Source organism: Globicephala melas, chromosome 2 (assembly GCF_963455315.2).
Source record: "Globicephala melas chromosome 2, mGloMel1.2, whole genome shotgun sequence".
NCBI classification, from domain to species: domain Eukaryota; kingdom Metazoa; phylum Chordata; class Mammalia; order Artiodactyla; family Delphinidae; genus Globicephala; species Globicephala melas.
The window spans coordinates 160,379,460-160,398,032 of NC_083315.2; the positions used below are offsets into that span (position 1 = coordinate 160,379,460).

Here is an 18,573-nt window from a genome sequence, read left to right on the forward strand (position 1 = left end):
GTGCAGTTGGCAAGCTGGGGACCAAGGAGATTGGATGATATAGTTCCAGTCTGAGTCTGTTGGCTTGAGAAACAGAAGGGCTGATGGTGTGAGTTCAGTATAAGTCTGAGTCTGAAGGCAGGAGAGGAAGATATCCCAGTTTGAAGACAGAGAGAAAGAACTGTTCTATACTCAGACTTGTATTCTTTTTAAGCCTTCAACTGATTAAATGAGATCAACCTACACTGAAGAGGGCAATCTGCTTTATTTATTCTGTAGATTTAAATGCCAATCTCATTTAGAAATACCCTAACAGATACTCTCAGAGAAATAATGTTTAACCTAATATCTGAGCACACAAAATTAACCATCACATTTTTGATCAATACAGGCATTATTCGTTTTGTTGTGTTTTGCTTTATTGTATTTCATAGATATTGTGTTTTTTACAAATTCAAGGTCCGCGGCAACTCCAAGTCCAGCAAATATATTGGCACCGTTTTTCCAACAGCATTTGCTCACTTCTTGTCTGTGTCATATTTTGGAATTTCTCACAATATTTCAAAGTTTTTCATAATTATTATATTTACTAGGATGATCTGTGATCAGTGATCTTTGATGTTAACTGTTACAAAAAGATAATGAGTCCCTGAAGGCTCAGGTGATGGTTAGCATATTTTAGCAGTAAAGTATTGTTAAATTAAGGTATGTGCATTGTTTTTAGACAAAATGCTATTGCATACTTAATAGACTACAGTATAGTGTAAACATAACTCATATGCACCAAGAAACCAAAAAGTTCATGTGACTCATTTTATTACGCTATTCACTTTACTGCAGTGGTCTAGAACCAATCCTGCAATATATCTCCATGGTATGTGTGTATTTATTAAGCACTAGGGAGAGAACATATCTGGGGGCATGTGAAATTTGGGGTGTTTGTTCAAAATTAAGATGGAAATATTTTGCAGACTTCCCAAAAGAAGTTTCAAAACTTGGAAGACAATTTCTGCTGGAGTTTAAAATGTGTGGGTCGTTTTCCTAGAAGTAATGGCTGGTATTCCAGGCATTTGGGTTTGTTAAAGGAGAGAATAAAGAAAGAGATGAGGTAGCCTAGAGAGGGTCTATGTACATTAACTTTATTGAGGCATATTCAAATGACACATTTTACCAAACTGTACTTTAAATAGGAGCATCTTAGTACACGTCAATCATACATTAAAAAAAACTGTTAATGGGCTTCCCTGGTGGTGCAGTGGTTGAGAGTCCGCCTGCCGATGCAAGGGACAGGGGTTCCTGCCCCGGTCTGGGAGGATCCCACATGCCGCGGAACGGCTGGGACCGTGAGCCATGGCCGCTGAGCCTGCGCGTCCGGAGCCTGTGCTCCGCAACGGGAGAGGCCACGGCAGTGAGGGGCCCGCGTACTGCAAAAAAAAAAAAAAACCTGTTAAGAGTAGTAAACCAAATTATGTATATCCATGGAAGTCATCATGATATCGTCAGGTGCATTGATTGGACCAGTTAACCAAGTAACTTTAGTATATCTTCATCATCTTTCTATTGAGTTAACTCATCAATGCTAAGTGAATTGTTTGTTTTTCACATAGCCATAATCACAACAATGTTCTTCGACAACGTGTCCCATGGTTAGCTCTTAAACCATAGCATGACACTAAAGAGTCTTTCTGATAATAAGTACAAGTTCTGGGCTTCATTGTAATAAATATGTAATAAAATGTGATAAGATGGAATAAATAATATTCTATTATATTATTAGAAGTAAAAATGGAAATGTAAGACATGCAGAATGAAGTCAGGGAGATCATGCTAAAAATTCAATAATTTCCTTGTCCCTGAAATCAAAGAAAGGATTTTTTTCTTACTGTCCAGGACTCACTGTTTTGTTTTGGTTTTTTTTCCTCCCCTTAAACAGAATATCAAGATATGTTTAAACATTTACTCTTTTAAATGTTAAAAAAACCTCTTTGAAACTACAAAATGTATTGAAGTTTTAAAGAGAAAACTTTATTACATCATGTCTGATTCATCAGAAAGAAGAAAGAAGTCATTCTATTCTATCGTACTTCACAGTTTATAGGTATGTTCACATACACAACTTAATTTAAGTCTCCCTAAGTTCTTGAGAAGTGGGTAAGACAGATATTGACAGACTCATTTTTTAATCAAGAAACTAAGATTTGAAGAAGTTAATGATTTCTCCATGGTCAAAGATGTAGTAAATGGGACTGAAACTGAGAACCTTGACTTATTTCCTTGATGCAAAGAAACAGCGCTAAAAGTACGGTCCTGTGTTTCTGTCCTAATGAGAAAATCTTAGAAGTTCAATTCCAAGCTAGTTCTTAAAAAGTGGGAAGATTTAGTGAAGGGTGACAGTGGCTTATCTTCATTGACCTGGTTTGTTCATCCATAAAAATCACTGAAGGCAGGAGAGATAAAGGCTCAAAATGCAAAATAGAAAGTGGACTGCATGGTCCAGCACACATGCAAGCCCTGAACACTGAGAAAAATGGGTGGCAAACAGCCAGTAAGAACTGCCAACTCAACATCTCCTGCAATGGAATGAGATTCAGAAGGCTGCTGCAACCTATAGGCGTATTACACCTGGGAGCATTCTAATATCCAGTCTCTCTTTGAATGCAACTATCTGCTGAGATTATAAAATCACCTGGAAGAAGGTTAAAACAGTTTTTCTGGGGAAGAAAACATTTTTATCATATGTCTCAAGATTCAGAAGTGATAGGACAAATAAAAATATAAAAGCAAGTGGAAAAGCTGAAATGTTTCACATTTTAATGCACAGATAAGAAAGGACAAGAATGATATTGCTAAAATCTTTGGCAAATATTTATGAGGTTTCTGTCACATTGGTCCCCTGATATGTAACCAGTAAGACCTCTTTAATAGCAATCAATTATATAATTTCAAGGTGGGCAACCTTTTAAATACATTTTTGGAAAATGTTTTCACAGAGGATTAACTGAATTAAAACAGCTTTACTAAGGTACTGTTTTAAAACCTAGTTTCTCCTCCCCATAATTATTGCAATTATTGTTTTCAATAACTAACAGCATATATTGTATCTATATTCATTATAGTGTTTTCTCTTTTTGAAACAGAAAATAGCCTAAAGAAAAGTAGGGAGGAGTGAGAAAAAAAAAATATATATATATATATAAAGTTATAAATACAAGTAGCATTAATTTAAATACATTTTTCAGGTTTTAGTTTCTTGGTCAACTAAAACTATTTTGATAATAGAAATAAATAAATGTTTTGTAAGTTGATGATTGTATGCTCATTAAAGTACTAAAAAAATTCCTTTAAAATAATCTAACTTACTGTTTCCTTCATCTCAGTTCACTCTAATGGTCTTGGAATAAAACTCTGGAAGCCTTAAGAAGTTATTAAGATAAACAAATTAAATGCAAATTAACATATTCAGTCTCAAGAGTAATAGAACAGACATGTTGATGTTGTTTGGTTTGTAAGCGAGTTCACTAACCAACACACCTATCTGTACTGGAAAAAAAATTTGCTACTGAAAGTGCTTAAAAAGTGTTCCTAATTAATTATTTAATATAATAGGCATAAAAGACACACCTTTTTTGATTATTGAGCATTTTTTAACTGTGGTTTCCTATGAAATAACTAGCCCTGATATTCTAAATCTAATTTCCTTCAAAAGCTTCACCAGTGTTAAGGTGAGTAGATGTTTTCCAAGCTGAAAGGGGATGTGGGGCAAGAGAATTCCTGCCAGAGGGAAAAAATAACTTAGGCAAACAAACCAACATTTAAAGAAAATATGGTTTATTTCAGGAATAATGATTAATTAGCTATGATTTTAGAGTAGCATTCTTTAAAATCAGGTTGGTACAGACTATGAGCTCTCTAAGCCACACACGTATAAAAATAAAAGAAAATTTGGAGTGTCTTAGCCAGCTTGGTTTGCTATAGCAAATTACCATAGAATGGGTGTCTTAAATAACAGAAATTGATTTCTCACAGTTCTGCAAGGTGGAAAATCTCAGATCAGGGTACATGGCATACTTATGGTATGCTCCCTATTCTGCTTTGCAGATGGCCATCTTGCTGTGTTCTAGAGCAGGGATAAGTAAACTAATTAATGCTCTTGGGGCAAACTTAGACTGCTGCCTGTTTTTGCAAATAAAGTTTTATTGGAACATAGTCATGGCTATGTATGTGTGTATGTATGTATTGTCCATGACTACTTTTGTGCTACAACAGCAGAGTTGACTTGTAGAGATGGAGATTATCTAGCTTATAAAGCCTAAAATATTTACTATTCAATCCTTTATGGAAAAAGCTTGATGATGCCTACATTAGATAATCTGATGAACAATTTCATGTCAGATTTTCTGATTTGCTTCACTTCAGTCTGTCGGGAAGTCAAACAGTGAGACATAAAATACGTAAAGTTTGTATTATTTATAATTAAATAAAAATATTTAATTACAAATAGTATAATTCATACATGTAGCTCTCTATATATGCATGTGTACGTATCTACACATTTAATTACATGCACACACTATCAAGAACTAAGTATTGGGCCTTCCCAGGTGGCGCAGTGGTTGAGAGTCCACCTGCCGATGCAGGGGACACGGGTTCGTGCCCCAGTCCGGGAGGATCCCACATGCCGCGGAGCGGCTGGGCCCGTGAGCCATGGCCGCTGAGCCTGCGCTTCCGGAGCCTGTGCTCCTCAACGGGAGAGACCACAACAGTGAGAGGCCCGCGTACAGCAAAAAAAAAAAAAAAAAAAAAAAGAACTAAGTATTTTTAATTGCTTTTAAATTAAAAAGATTTTAAAGATCTTTTACAGTTCCCTTTTTGATACAAGAACTTATATTTAAATAGGTTTCAATTAATTTGTAAAAAGAAAATATGATATAATTCATCTTCCATTACTGTTTCCTCTGCCAAACTTATTTTTTATTAAGTTATTGTCATTCCTCTTTCATTCTTGCCCATTCTATTCCTTAATATTATATTTTATTTGTGACTTAGCACTTGAAATGCAATCATAGTAAAGTTTGCTTCTCATGGGTGTTATCTACACTGCTAATTATGCTTCACCCTTTTCTAGCCCAAGCCTCACTATTTGAGATAATTCAACAAAGATTTGTACCAATTACTAAATGTTCATGGAGCATATAATGTCAATTGTATCTCAACAATTATTTAGTTACTTAAGAAGCAGATTAAAAAAGTTCTTCCTTCCTTCCTTCCTTATTTTTTTCTTTCTTTCATTATATTTAATTTTCATGAATTTAATGTAGCTGATTTTTGTATTGTAAAATATTCCTGCTGTATAATTGTGTAAAAAGGAACAGAAATATGTAGTGCATTTTTTCTGAGTGACCCAACACTTGCTTTCCAGGACACTGTGCCTACAGAATTAACATTCACTGAAACTAAATATAAGTCAAGAGATTTTGGATTGCTGTTATTTATTATAATGTTAAATGGAGAAGTGGTTTTGTAGAGGGCTGGAAGGAAAAAAAGCTGGGGATAAACATTGAGGGATCCAAGTTTGAGAAGTTGGTTTGAACATTCAAAGGTATAAAGTAGATTCTGCTTTACTGGCTCATTGGTTTAAAAAAAAAATTACAGAAGAGAAAGAACACATCTGTGTAGTATTAAGTACAAAGTAAGTGTGTATTCAATATAAAGCCCTTGTGTGTATATATATTATATATTGTATATATATTAAATATAGAATAAGAAGTTCACTGATATTAGAACTCTACATTTCAGTTTCATTTTTTGAAATGAGAGATCCCTATTAAGTGCCTTTTAACTTTACCTCTAAAGTCCAAACAGATGCTGAATCATACAACCAGGGTGGGGCGTGCCTTTAAGAGGGTCTTAGATATGGATTAGAATAGGAGTAGTTTCTAGTGGATGATAAGGAATGGCAACGTCCTTGGTTCTCTTTGCTCAACAAGGATCAGCGCACAGGGTGGAGACCCAGCAGGGCTTCCATCTGCCACCACCTCCGGAGACTTCCTGATTTGTCCTTCAGATGTGCCCTCTCTGTGAGCTCTCTTTATTCTCTGGGGTCAGAGACTAAAGCCTGGGACCCTTTGAGGCTGCCTGTTTTTACATAAGATACTAATGGCAAACAATGTTGATAGGTCTATCAAGCTCTACTATGTCAGGTAAGTTTGAGAAGTCATCAGTACTGTACTGCAAGTCATTTAGAGAGGAATTGTTGCAGAAAGGATTTAGAGAATATTCAAATTATACAAACTTGGAACTGAAACTGTGTAGAGTTCTAAGAAGACCTCTTAATTGAATCTAGCAATGGCTTAAATGTGTATCTCAAAATAATTACAATGTTTTAATCAGTTGCAATAAATCAGATTTATACCATGTTACACCCGTTTGTATTTTTGACCCATGTGTATTACAAAAATTGAAAATGAGGCCACCCTATAAAGTGTCTTCACTAATTAGAGAAATTCTTCTACTCATTTTATTTTTGCTTTATTTTGTGCTCTGTTGAGGTTCATCAGAAGTAACTATAAACACTTTCCAGGTCACGTAGTCATGCTTAAAACTGCATAGTTCCTCTGGTTGGCAAGCAGCCCTATTCCTAAGGGTATAGTGACAAACTCGACTCTGTTTATCTTCTTTACATTAAATTAAATTACTGGTACTGATATGTTTTTGCAAAGCAGTTCACCCCAGTTATTAAAATGTTGTGTATTTTTGACCACTTTTAATTCAGCTTTGCTCTTTAAATTTGCAGCATTTCCTTATCCACAAACATGAATGCAAAGATTAATTCTCTGCCAATGTTTTTGTTTCATGTCGTCTAACAAAGTATGTTTATATTTAGTTCATAATGTACAAAGAGAAGCTATTTTTCTCCATTATTTTCACTAGCATTATCATTATATCATCATCATTAAAAAAAAAAATCTTAAAACTGACTTGTGTGGGAGACTGACCTAGAGACTAGAGACTATAAGAAAGGTACATAATAAGATCATATAATTCTTTCCTTTTCAAAAATACCAAGCTATACATCTCCTAATAAGAGTTTTATTTTATGTTTGTTTTGTTTTGTTTTGTTTTCCCCCACTGGTTGCAACTAGGCATTTATTCCAATGAGCCTGTCCTGCTCTGGAACTCTGTTTTGGTAGCTGTCCTCCATAAATTATTTTTAATACCTCCAAAGAGGTTGACTTTTACCTTTAATTTGTATTTCATGGATCCCTTGAGGCAATACAGAGATGAGATCAGAGCTAGGGCCCTGGCTTCAAATTCCTGGGGTCCAGTCCCAATTGCTATATGTACTGTCTGTGTGACCTTGACACACCCTACTTCAATTTTCTCACCTGCAAAATGAGAACATTAAGAATAGTCAGCCCTATGGAGTTGTAGGGAGTGATAAAAGAGGGGAAAATGTGTAAAGCGTTTAACAGACTGACTGGTACCTAATCAAAGTAAATACTTGTTAGCTGCTATCATTCTAAGTTAAGTTAGGTAATACTTGGTAGGTTCAGTAATACTAAGGCCTAATAAAGTATATATTTCATTTTTCAAATCATCTTATAACTTAGAGGAATTTCTTAAGGATAATTCTTAAAATGAGTTTTACAATTGGAACTAGAATATGGACTTCGAAAATTATCTTAAAAATATGCATTAAAATTATCCTATAGGTATACTGGATAATAAGTTACTTTTTTTATCTTTTAGTTACAACTACTCATTGCTTGAGAGGCTTCCCTGCCCTCTTGGAGTCACCAATCTATAAATGACTTAAACAAATTTGGAATGTTTAATGAAAGAGTTGGGTGTCTGCCCTGGGTAGGTGATAAGGGTAGGTGCATCTTTGGAAGCCAAAGAGGAGAGATCCTCATAAGAAAACATTTGACTCTTGCCATAAAGCTTTCATACATTTGTTTAATAGCAGGTCTAGCTAGTGCATTTACATTCCATTTTATCATAAATTTTGCTGTAGTATGTTGTTTCTCTCTGGACATTTTGACAGCTGAGTGGAAAATTCTTCCACCCTCTTCAATGGGTATCCATAGGACAGTTTTCTTTAATACACTCTGGTACTAATGCCATTTGCATTGTTTCCTGCTACTTTGAAACTTCTTTGGTCAAAGGGGTTGCTTATTATTTGCTTAACTCCTTAGAAACTATGCACTTAAAGCATAAAATCTATCTCTTCAAAACTGAGCCCCACATGGCTACTTTTGCCAAAGGCCAGGAAGGATTTATCATGGTGCTACATCAAGCATTTGAATATGAACTGACATAGATACACAATATGATTTAAAGGAAGTAGTTGATGTTGTCTGAGTGATAACTCTTGACCTGAGAAGCTCTGAAGTAGTGAAAGGGGGCTAAATTTGCATGATTTGTGCCATAAGCAATATTTATAATGTAAGAGGGCTTTAAAGATTAATACGTTCCCAGAGCAACACATGAAAGAGACAGGAAAGGTTATTCAATGATCATCCAATGGGCTGTTTATTTGCAATACGTTCATCTGGAAGACTTTCTTAGGTTTTTTTTTTTTTCTTTCTCCCCATTAATTTAGTAAACAAGGAAGACATTGATATCTCCCTAATTTAAAAATATTTTCTGCAAGTTCAAGTCTTTTAATCAAGGAGAAAAGGCACAATACTGTTTACAAAAATAGTTGATTGATTGATTGCCTCTTATTAGTTAAAAGGCCTATGGTACTTTGTAAGTTCTTATATCTTTAACTCCTTATTTTGAGAATCAAAGAGCTGTAAGTATTTTTCACAAAATAATTACATTATTGTTTTATTTAATTATCAATTGGTAGAAGGGTAAATTGATTCATAAAGCCCCTAAGAAAATATATAATTACAGAGGTCAAGTGTTAAAGTCTGAGGTTGACCACACTCTTGAAGGCAGTCCTCAGAAAAATTTCTTCAAAATTACTTGTCATGCACTTTTAACTTTCTGTCTAAACATAAGGGAAGTTCTCAAAAGAGCTTCATACTCCTTACTTTTTTTTCCAACTTAAAAATCAAATGGTTCTGAGTTCAGTGCCAAAATGAAAAGACTTGCGAGGAGTAGCATTAAAGGAAGTGTCAAGAGAAAGTTCAGAATTAAACAAGTTTTGATATCTACATATATTGTGATTTTAATTCCTTTGGCAAATGATGTTCGAGAGTATGGTTTTGTCTACACCCTTCCAAAACAATTGAGTCTAATTGAAAAGCAAAGAATTCTGTCAGTCAAACATTAGATTCCTTCATAGTGCCAAGCTGCTTTCACTGCAGATACAGAATACAATGCTTATTCTAGAAATGTGGGCAGAAATGGAACAGCCAATAACAAGATTGGCTCCAGCATCAGTGCCTACCTCATAGGCTCCCATTTTTGCTCTGCTTTCCCATCACAAGTCTTGTATAGTTTTCATTCCATTTTGGCATATTGAATCTCAATCAGAAAAAAAATGTGGATATTATGATTTATTTATAATATTGCTTTGAGGGAGGAATAAAGAAATCCAAAAAAAAAAAAAAAGAAATCCATTCTCCCTTATCTCATGGCTACTGAAGCATCATCTAATGTCACTGCCATCCTACAAAGGAGGGGAATTATTTAGGAAATTTAGCCAAGGTAACCGAAGAAATTAGCAGGACCAGACAAGAGAACTCCTAGTTCCCCAATTTTTCTAACCTATTTAACAGTAATTTCTCTGGGATCAGTTGCAGAATTTTGAAGAGGAATTTAGGGGAAAATATTTCTATTTTCCCCTGACAGGCACACAAAACCTATAAAAATGACAATTGATTCAGGATAATCACTTGGATCCATTCTAGAGTTGTTAAGAACAGTAAGATTTGTACATAAACTGTAAAGATAGGTTCAATAATTAACAGTTATTAGAGCAAATTAAATGCATCCAGATTAAATTGTTTCCCAAGCATTAGGGTCTTGACTTTATAATCAAAAGACTATTTTTCCCCATTAGTGTCTGTTCCATTCTAGTAGCTTTGCAGCTTAAGCATGCTTACTGCCACTAGGATGATCTATTTTTAATTGAGTACCACAGACTCACTGGAAGTTTACTAACCTAAGCTTAATAGGCACATTTATATTCTCTCTACTTGGTTCCCCTCATACCTAATGGTATGTACTGTAGCTAAAAGTCCAGGCTATGGAGTCAGTCAGGGATCAATCCCAGTTGTAAAGCTGTACTTTTCAACTGCATATTAGGTATGTTGTTGCTCTCTTGCAGCAAAACCATGTATGGTTTTGTAAAACAAGGATAATATTGTTTTGCGTTACAGAAATATTTTTAGAATTCACATAATATAATGCATAACAAAATCCTTAGCATGTAGTAAGGGGTCAAAATGTTTATATTATTACTTTCTCAGCATCTCCTTATGTCCTGTAAGCAAGTGTAGGGTGGTTTACATTGCAAGGAGGAGGTGGAAAAATGTATCAAAATAATATCCTCTGTGATGTCTTATCTCACCTCCTTAGGAGTGAGATTTCTTCCTTTTTAGAATAATCATGATTATCATTTGGTCATTAATATACCATTGACGTGAGTTGCTTTTTATCATAATTGTGCATATGTCCTATTACTTCAGGTCTGTGGTAATCTTGAGGGAGGGTGTCTGGACTTTTAATTCTATATAAATATACATTCTATGTAATAGCCAGAAAGTAAGTATACTCAGAAAGTATTTCTTTGAAAGAATAGGCCATGTGCCTAAAGGCAGATGACCTTATTTCCAGTCGTGGTTCTTACTCTCAATAAGCTGGTTTTGCTCAGACAAGTCACATGATCACATGACTTATGGCCTTCCTTTATAAAATTGTGGTAACAATCCCTCCCTACTACTTAGAGTGACGTGTGAATCATACAAGATAATGCAGATGAAAGCATGTGCCAAGTGAAGAAGTTAAACTCTAACTTGAAAATAAGAATGAGAGCTGGCTCTTGTTATGTTTCAGTGCATAATACAACATTTAGTTGCATTTACGTACTTGAAATGACAATGTGATTTAGAAAACACACTTGAATACAGTAATTTGCAGGTGGATGTGATTTACTTATAAATAAGAGCTACTGTTAACAGTATCCTATGTCCTCTGAAATTTCTTGTTGCACAGCATGGAGACACATGCATAAATGTAAAGAAAGTAATCATGGAAAGGTCATCACTTGCACAAATGTCATGCTGCCAACACCACGGACCTCCATTAGGAATGAGGAATTTATCTTGAAGAACTGAAGTGGGACGAGAATAAGTTTTATTTCTTTTCATTCTCAGACTGACATTTCACCATTCTGGAAGAACAGTCTCGAAATTCAACCTTCCCTTCTAGGGCTTTAATAAACATAGACAAGGTTTGTTTCCATTTCGTTCAGAGACTGGAGTGAGAAATGTTGAAATACCACATGAAAGACCTTGCTTATAGGGTTTCCAGCTGAGACTGGAGGCTGAAGTGCTGAAAACTCTCACAAGGGATCCAGACTTCATGACATTTCCAGACAAGCCTTGTGGTCCTGGGGGACAGAGGTAAAGTTAAGGTGAGCTTCCGGAAGCTTGGTACACTCTGTCTCCTCAATTTTGACCCACTCAAAGAGTATTGATAGAGAATTTTAGACATGTTTTCTTCATGATATTTTGTATTTGCTACATTATTGTGAGGATTACTATGCTCTGAATAGGAAAAGAATGGCTATTTTCCACTAAATGTCAAATGTTAACTACATTATGGAAAGTGCAGCTTCTTCTCCTTTTTTTTTTTTTTTTTTTAATGACCTCTCCTCAACAAGAGGCCTGTGGAAAATGGAGCGTTACCTATCTTAATAGGTTTCAATCTCCTGCCCAGGCTGCTTCAGTGATATTTCAGAGTCTATTAAAAGGGACTCAAAATTGCACAGCAGGAAGGCACTGCCAACTATTTTCTTGAAGCTCTGTTTTCTAGATTATCAAAAAGAAAAATAGAAAAAATGTGTTATTAGTTTTTTGTTGTTGTTGCTCTGTTGATGTGAAAGATACTATTCCCTACTAACAAATTATTAGGATTACTGACAATGTATCCAAGTCATTAGCCATAAGGAATAAAGAAATGAGACTGAAATAGAGTACTGATCATAAAAGTAGTCTTTAATTTAAAAAGTAAGGTATTATATTGTAACACTCTTTCCAGATACGTTAGTACCTTTCTAGAAAATCTAGACAATTATGCCTGAGTATCTTTATTTTGTTATTTTTATCTGCTAATACATACTTCTGAAAGGAATAAAAGTCAGTTACTACTCATTTCAAATGGTTGACATTTTAAAATAATGTGATTTGGAAAACATGAGCACATGATTTCTTTCATATTCAAAATCTGTTGGGCTATATGTATCTTTGCACCATGAATATTTTTATTGATACCTGATACACCATCATCTCCTATATGTTGACTTCATTATGTGCAAAACTCTTGGGAAAAACAGGATTTTCTTTTATCATGTATGTTTTGGATATGAAACAGAATTTATACATAAAATAATTTTCCAATTAGTATTAGTTTTTGAGTGACAGTAAAAGCACAGAGAGATGGTATAGATGCACATAAGCACTAATTTTCATATGAATATTAATTGTAGAATCTTTAATCAACTCTTGTCTTTTGAAAGATTGTTTCTTTCCCAGAATATGTTGAGTTTATTTTACTTTAAAGCAGAGTCCTTATTTTGCTTCCCTGGCACTAAATTAAGCAGAATAAATATTACAATGTTTTAACCATATCCTCCTGTTCTTCGGGGAAAAAAATAATAATTAAAGGACAGAGAATAATGTCACAATTGTTTATATGCATATGCTTAATGATGATACAAAAATCTCCCCTTGTTTTAAAGTTTCTTTATATTCTTTCCATAATGGTTGGTAACTGAGTGAGTTTTGGCAAACAGATATGCAAGACAAGTGGAAGTGGTTTACTGAGTAAACTGTCACAGGCAGAAAGCAAATTTATTTTTCTTATGACTTCATCTTTAACCCCATCCTCTTTATTCATTCTTTGCCCTCATACACCCTCACCACTCACAGCTCATTGGTCGCAATACTCATTATCATAGCCTTTCCCATTTGTATTATTTAACGAAATACCAGTACAGCTAGGGTGACCAGCAGTCCAGCTTAGACTGAGAGATTTTTCTCAGATGTAGGACTCTCATTGCTAAAACCTGGAATGTCCCAAGCAAACAGAGATGGTTTGTCACCCTAAGAGAACAGTCTGGAAATCATGTGACTCCAATCCTCCTCAGATTAACTCAAAGTTAACTCTGCAGCGCAGCAGGCTCTTGTCAGATTTTGCACTATTTCTCAGCTTATTTTTCTCTCCCTCCATCCACACGCCCAAGGGTGCATTTTGCTGCTCCAGGCTTGATTTGAAAGGGGACAGAAAGGTCAGTGTACATTAGTACAGGTGAAATCGATCTCAGTAAGCTCAGAGAGGACCCTGCCTTTTCTTATATCCTTGAAATCAATTCTACTACTTCCCTTCAGCATGTCAAGGCTTTGGGAGGAAGTGACTTCATCTTGCAATAACTTATTCTCATGATTAGGAGACACAGTGCAAATGAACTTTCTATCAGCCACAAGCTGTGCTGCTCTAATATGAGCCTTCTCTAAGACCTCCAAAATAGTGGATACCAGATTGAGATATATTGTTGAAACCGCTGGAATTATTTCCTTGACAAGTTTTAATCAATGTTTTGAAAATTTTGTATTTCTTGGGGAAGAGGAGAGAGATAAGGATGATTGGGGAAAAAAATATGAGTTTCCAGCTACAGTTCTTCTCTTACCAAACAAGGAATAATCCTAGATAATGATTATACTGCCTCTCATTTGTTGAGAAAGAAATGTCAATAACTAATAAATAAAAGTAAACCTTTCCTTCTAGACCCATTATAAATCGCCTGCAGGGTTTGTCAGTTTCTTTTGGATTGGCAGGAAACTCACCAACTATGGAAAGATTCATATTTTAAAATATTATGTAAGCATCTATGCTTTACTCTCAGGATAAAAACTCCCTAGAAGGGAAAAAAAAAAAGTCAAATTCTAGATTTCTAAGTCTCCTTATCTTTTCCTCCACTTTTACTCACTTTTCTTCTGAATTGTTTTAGGATTTTAGATTTCCTATTGATTGCTTAAATCACTTTGCTTTTACAAATCCACAACATTTCCCAAAAGGGTCTGTATTTGTACTTGGATGTGAATCACTATGAAAAGTCAAAACATTTCTTGTAAAGAGTGAGTGAAATCTAAGATGAATATTTACCTCTATCCATGCAATGGAAAAAGAAACAAAGCTATATCTCACCAGATTATATTGGAAGCATTTATACCTAAGTTGACTTCAACCCAGGTTTTGACTAGTTTCTATATTTATATAAATAATTTTAAATCACTACAAAATATTTTCTGCTATAAGATTTTAAATCACACTTTATGAAAATAGACATTGTTTTGAAATAAGAGTGTATACACTCTTATTTTGATGCCATTTGCTTCTAACTATTCAATTCTTATCACTCAATGTGAAGGTGTTTATCTTTGGTCAACAGAACTGCCCTATATCACCACCTGTAAAATAAGCCTGAGATAGCTAGAGTGATCATTTATTTTCTTTCCTATAAACCAAGGCAGTTTTGAAATAAAAGTGAGCACTAAAATTATTTACAATCGAATAATTTTTTAACATCTATTGACCAAAAATTTGTTTTAATATATTGGTAGATCTATAAAATCATCCTAATAAAATTTTAATTTGAGAAAAAAAATTCCAAGAATAATAGATATGTATGTATTTTGAAGAAAAACAAGAAAATTTTATATGTATAATTATATATAATATATATTTTATATATTATAGTATTAATTATAAGAATTTTATATATTATATTAATATTTTATTATATATTTACATTCTTTATATTGATTTTCTCAACTTTTAAAGATAGGCAAACCATTCCTCAGTTCTTATTTCTATACTTTAAACATTGTCTTAGCTCTATCTTAGTTTCTTAGTCATTACAAAACATCTCAATGATAATTTTCTAATTTATACATTTCAATATTATTTTATTATTTTAATGTTTTTATAAACTTTCCTGGAATTTGTTTTCAAAATTGCACTTTATATACAAAATATACATAGATACATAAACTCATATAAATACATACATTTCTAACTGATTCTTTTCTATAGACCATATTATTTTTAATTCAGAAAATATTCACTCTATAGCTGCTAAGATACCTACTAAGCTAAGAGAAAATTTTGCTAGGTGGAGAATATTCTCCATCGTAAATTTTTATTTAAATTAAAAAATATTTCAGTTCAAGAGATTACTTTTTTGCCTCCATTTAGAGGTTATTAATTTAACAATTATTTTTATAAAACAAAACTTGTGAAATGAGTTATTGCTGTTTATTATTCTTTTGAAATTTTTGCCAAATATACCTACAGCAATATCAAAGGTCTTCTCAATTTTATTATAAAGACAGTCAAAAGAATTAGAAAACATTTATGTATGGTCTGAAATAGTTTTTGGCATTTTTATCAGCTTCATCACAAAAATTTTGTAGTTACTATTCTAAATTTGTATTTGTAAAGTATTCTTTAGGTATGGAAAACTACAGTTTTAATTACTAGAATATCACAACTTCTCTGAACATAATTATGTTATATCTGAATGAAATCCAATTCTTAAATACATTTCTGCTCCAAAAATAGTTTTCTCATTTTCTAGAACTTTAAACTGAATTAAATATGCATATTGTCACTTCTAAATCAAATAATTTTATCATCTTTTGAACTTTTTAACTGAATGACAACAGCATTCACAATAATGTTAGATGTTTTAACAAAGTGTATTTCAAAAAAATTAATTCCATTACATTAGTAGAATTCAAAAACTTAACCATTATTAAATGTAACTAATTTTCTATTTAACTCATCTCACATAGTTACCTAAAAATGGTATATTTAACTGTTTGCAAAGTTCTTCCACTAATGATCTAACACATTCACAAATACTGTATTGCTTTATTTTCTTGTGCAGTCACAGGAGAACTTGAAATGGAAAATAAGAGAAGTAGAAGAACAGTCTGTTGATCTAAATGAAATGTTAAGCTTCATAGGATGGTGTGTAAATGTATTTTTCGTAACTATACACATAAAATAATTGTGTTTGTCATAGTCTCCTTTAAACAATGTATTCGTTATCTAGTGCTGCATGACAAATTTTTTCAAAATTTAAGTTAAAACAACTCATTTCTGAGGGTCAGAAATCCAAGCACGGATTAACTGGGTGGTGATTCTGGCTCAGTGTCTCTCAGAGGTTGTAATCAAGCTGTTGGCAGAGGCTGCAACTATTTCAACACATTCATGGCTGGAGAATTTGCTACCAAGCTCACTTCCATGGTAGCTGGCAGACCATAGTTCCTGGTCTGGCTGTTGGCCAGAGGCTTCAGTCTCTCTCCATGTGGGCCTTGTCATAACAGCTGTTTTCCCCAACAGCAAGAAGAGAGAGAGAGAGAAAGAAAGCGAGTAAGTACCCAAGATGCAAATCACATCTTTTCTAACCTAATGTTGAATGTGACATGCCATCACTTCTGCCATTTGTCACGCTGACCGACCAGTGTATGAAAAGGACTATATGTGAGTGAGAATCAGGAGGGAGAGATCACTGGGGTGACCTTGGAGGCTGGGTCCAAGAAACTACTACTAATTTGTAAAGTAGATGAAAATGTGAATATTCTAGATTTCAAGTGATAATGCATATCACCACACTATTCATGGATTAAGGGAAAGGTTGACTGACATTTATAAAAAGTACACATTCATCATCAGCTTTCTAGAGAAACAGAAACTCAGTGCCAGATTTTTTTCTCAAATGCTCATTTTTGTTTTCTTCAACTCATTGCAATCAAAAGAAGTTCTTTAGAAATAAAATAGGTACCACACAATGAAATAAATTACTGTAGATTGATGTCCTGCTGGAAATGACACACACAAAAAAAGAAAACAAACAAAAAAACAAACAAGAAAAACACTGTTGCAATAGTATTCAGACAGCCCTCTATATCCTACAGCTGAACAGCTAAGACTATTTCCACACATATATCAGAGAAACTAAGCCTATAATTGTCCGTATTTACCACTGATGCATTCATTGGTGACCAAACTTGTGCATATTCCAGACCTAAGGTACCAGATGGGTTAACTCTCCATAGCTGCTGATTTCTGAGAGTACTAATTCTTTTATTCAAATGTTATACATCCTATCCTTCAAAAATGAGCTTTAGTATTTTGCACGGGGAAAGAGCAGAGAAGAGAGAGATGGATGATCACTAATCATCTTTCAGCTTTAAACACCTGTTAAAGTGAGACCTCAATTCAGTGCATCTGATTCTCATACACTATTCAAGGAGACTGTGAAAAATCTGGGAGTGCTACAAAAGCCATCTTTATTTATTGTAGTGTGATAGTAAGAAAAATGCAATAATGTAATAATAATGTTTTATATAAAAAATAACAAAACTCCAGAACAAATGCTAAACTGAATGGTATCCCAGATCAATAGAAATAAACCAAGATTGTCCTGATAAACTCAGTGTACCGTCACTAGTCATCTTAATAACTATATTTAGGCTAAGGAGTAAAGAGGAATGTAAGTTACTATACATATTATAGGGAAAATATTTTCAAACATTTCATGGTAGTAAGAAACCTTGCACCAGTATTTTTCCTGGTAAACTCACTGTGATAAATTGGAAGTTATTGTAAGGCTGACAAAGACTTTGGGCTGTCAGAGACCTATTTTTAATATCAGTTTATTTTGAAAATACAAAGATATCATCCCTATTATACTACATTTATCTCAAAGATAGAGATATTTTCATACCATGAGAGTATACTGTTAATAAGGGTATAAATAATAGACAGGTGGACAGATGGTAAAACAATTTGAACAAACATCAAATAATAAATGGTTATTTTGGCACATGTTAATTATATACCTTTTTCTAACACTTTAAAGAGTACTTAATAAGCCTAGAGTCATTTTGAGTCATTTCCAAGAGCATTTTGGTGCTTCTCCAAAGAAGAATTAAAAATCAAAAGATAAGATTCCTCGTGTGGATGTGCTCTTCAGTCAGGAGACCTGAGATACACCCTCCCTCTGTTGTTACACATTTATTCAGTCAAGAGATTACTGTATTTCCTCAACTTGGTGGTTCATGAGCTTTAAAAGGTAGCTTTTTTAAAAGTATCATTATAAAAATCTTTAAGCACAGAGAAAACCTATGTACCTGCTACTCAAATTAAACAAATGGAGAAATTCACTTCCCGTCCCTAACTTTTCTCTTGAATTAGTGTGCTATGATCTTTTTCAATATTGCTAAATATTAAACATCGATCTCTAGTATATATTGTACCAATATATTTTTACTTGGTATTTCTAGAATATTTGTTTTTTCTACCAGTTTATTTAATACTGGGTTGTATTAACTTGAATTTACCTGGTAT

The 18,573-nt window shown here is 33.8% G+C and overlaps 1 long non-coding RNA gene across 1 annotated transcript in view; it reads right to left on the reverse strand.

Annotated features, from left to right (window-relative positions):
- Positions 1-1,097: 1,097 nt before the first annotated feature.
- Positions 1,098-18,573, reverse strand: part of LOC132596780 (uncharacterized) — a 52,084-nt gene continuing 34,608 nt past the window's right edge. The window contains exon 3 of the long non-coding RNA XR_009562783.1: positions 1,098-1,403. This is a non-coding gene — a long non-coding RNA (uncharacterized lncRNA). The remainder of the gene's footprint in view (positions 1,404-18,573) is intronic.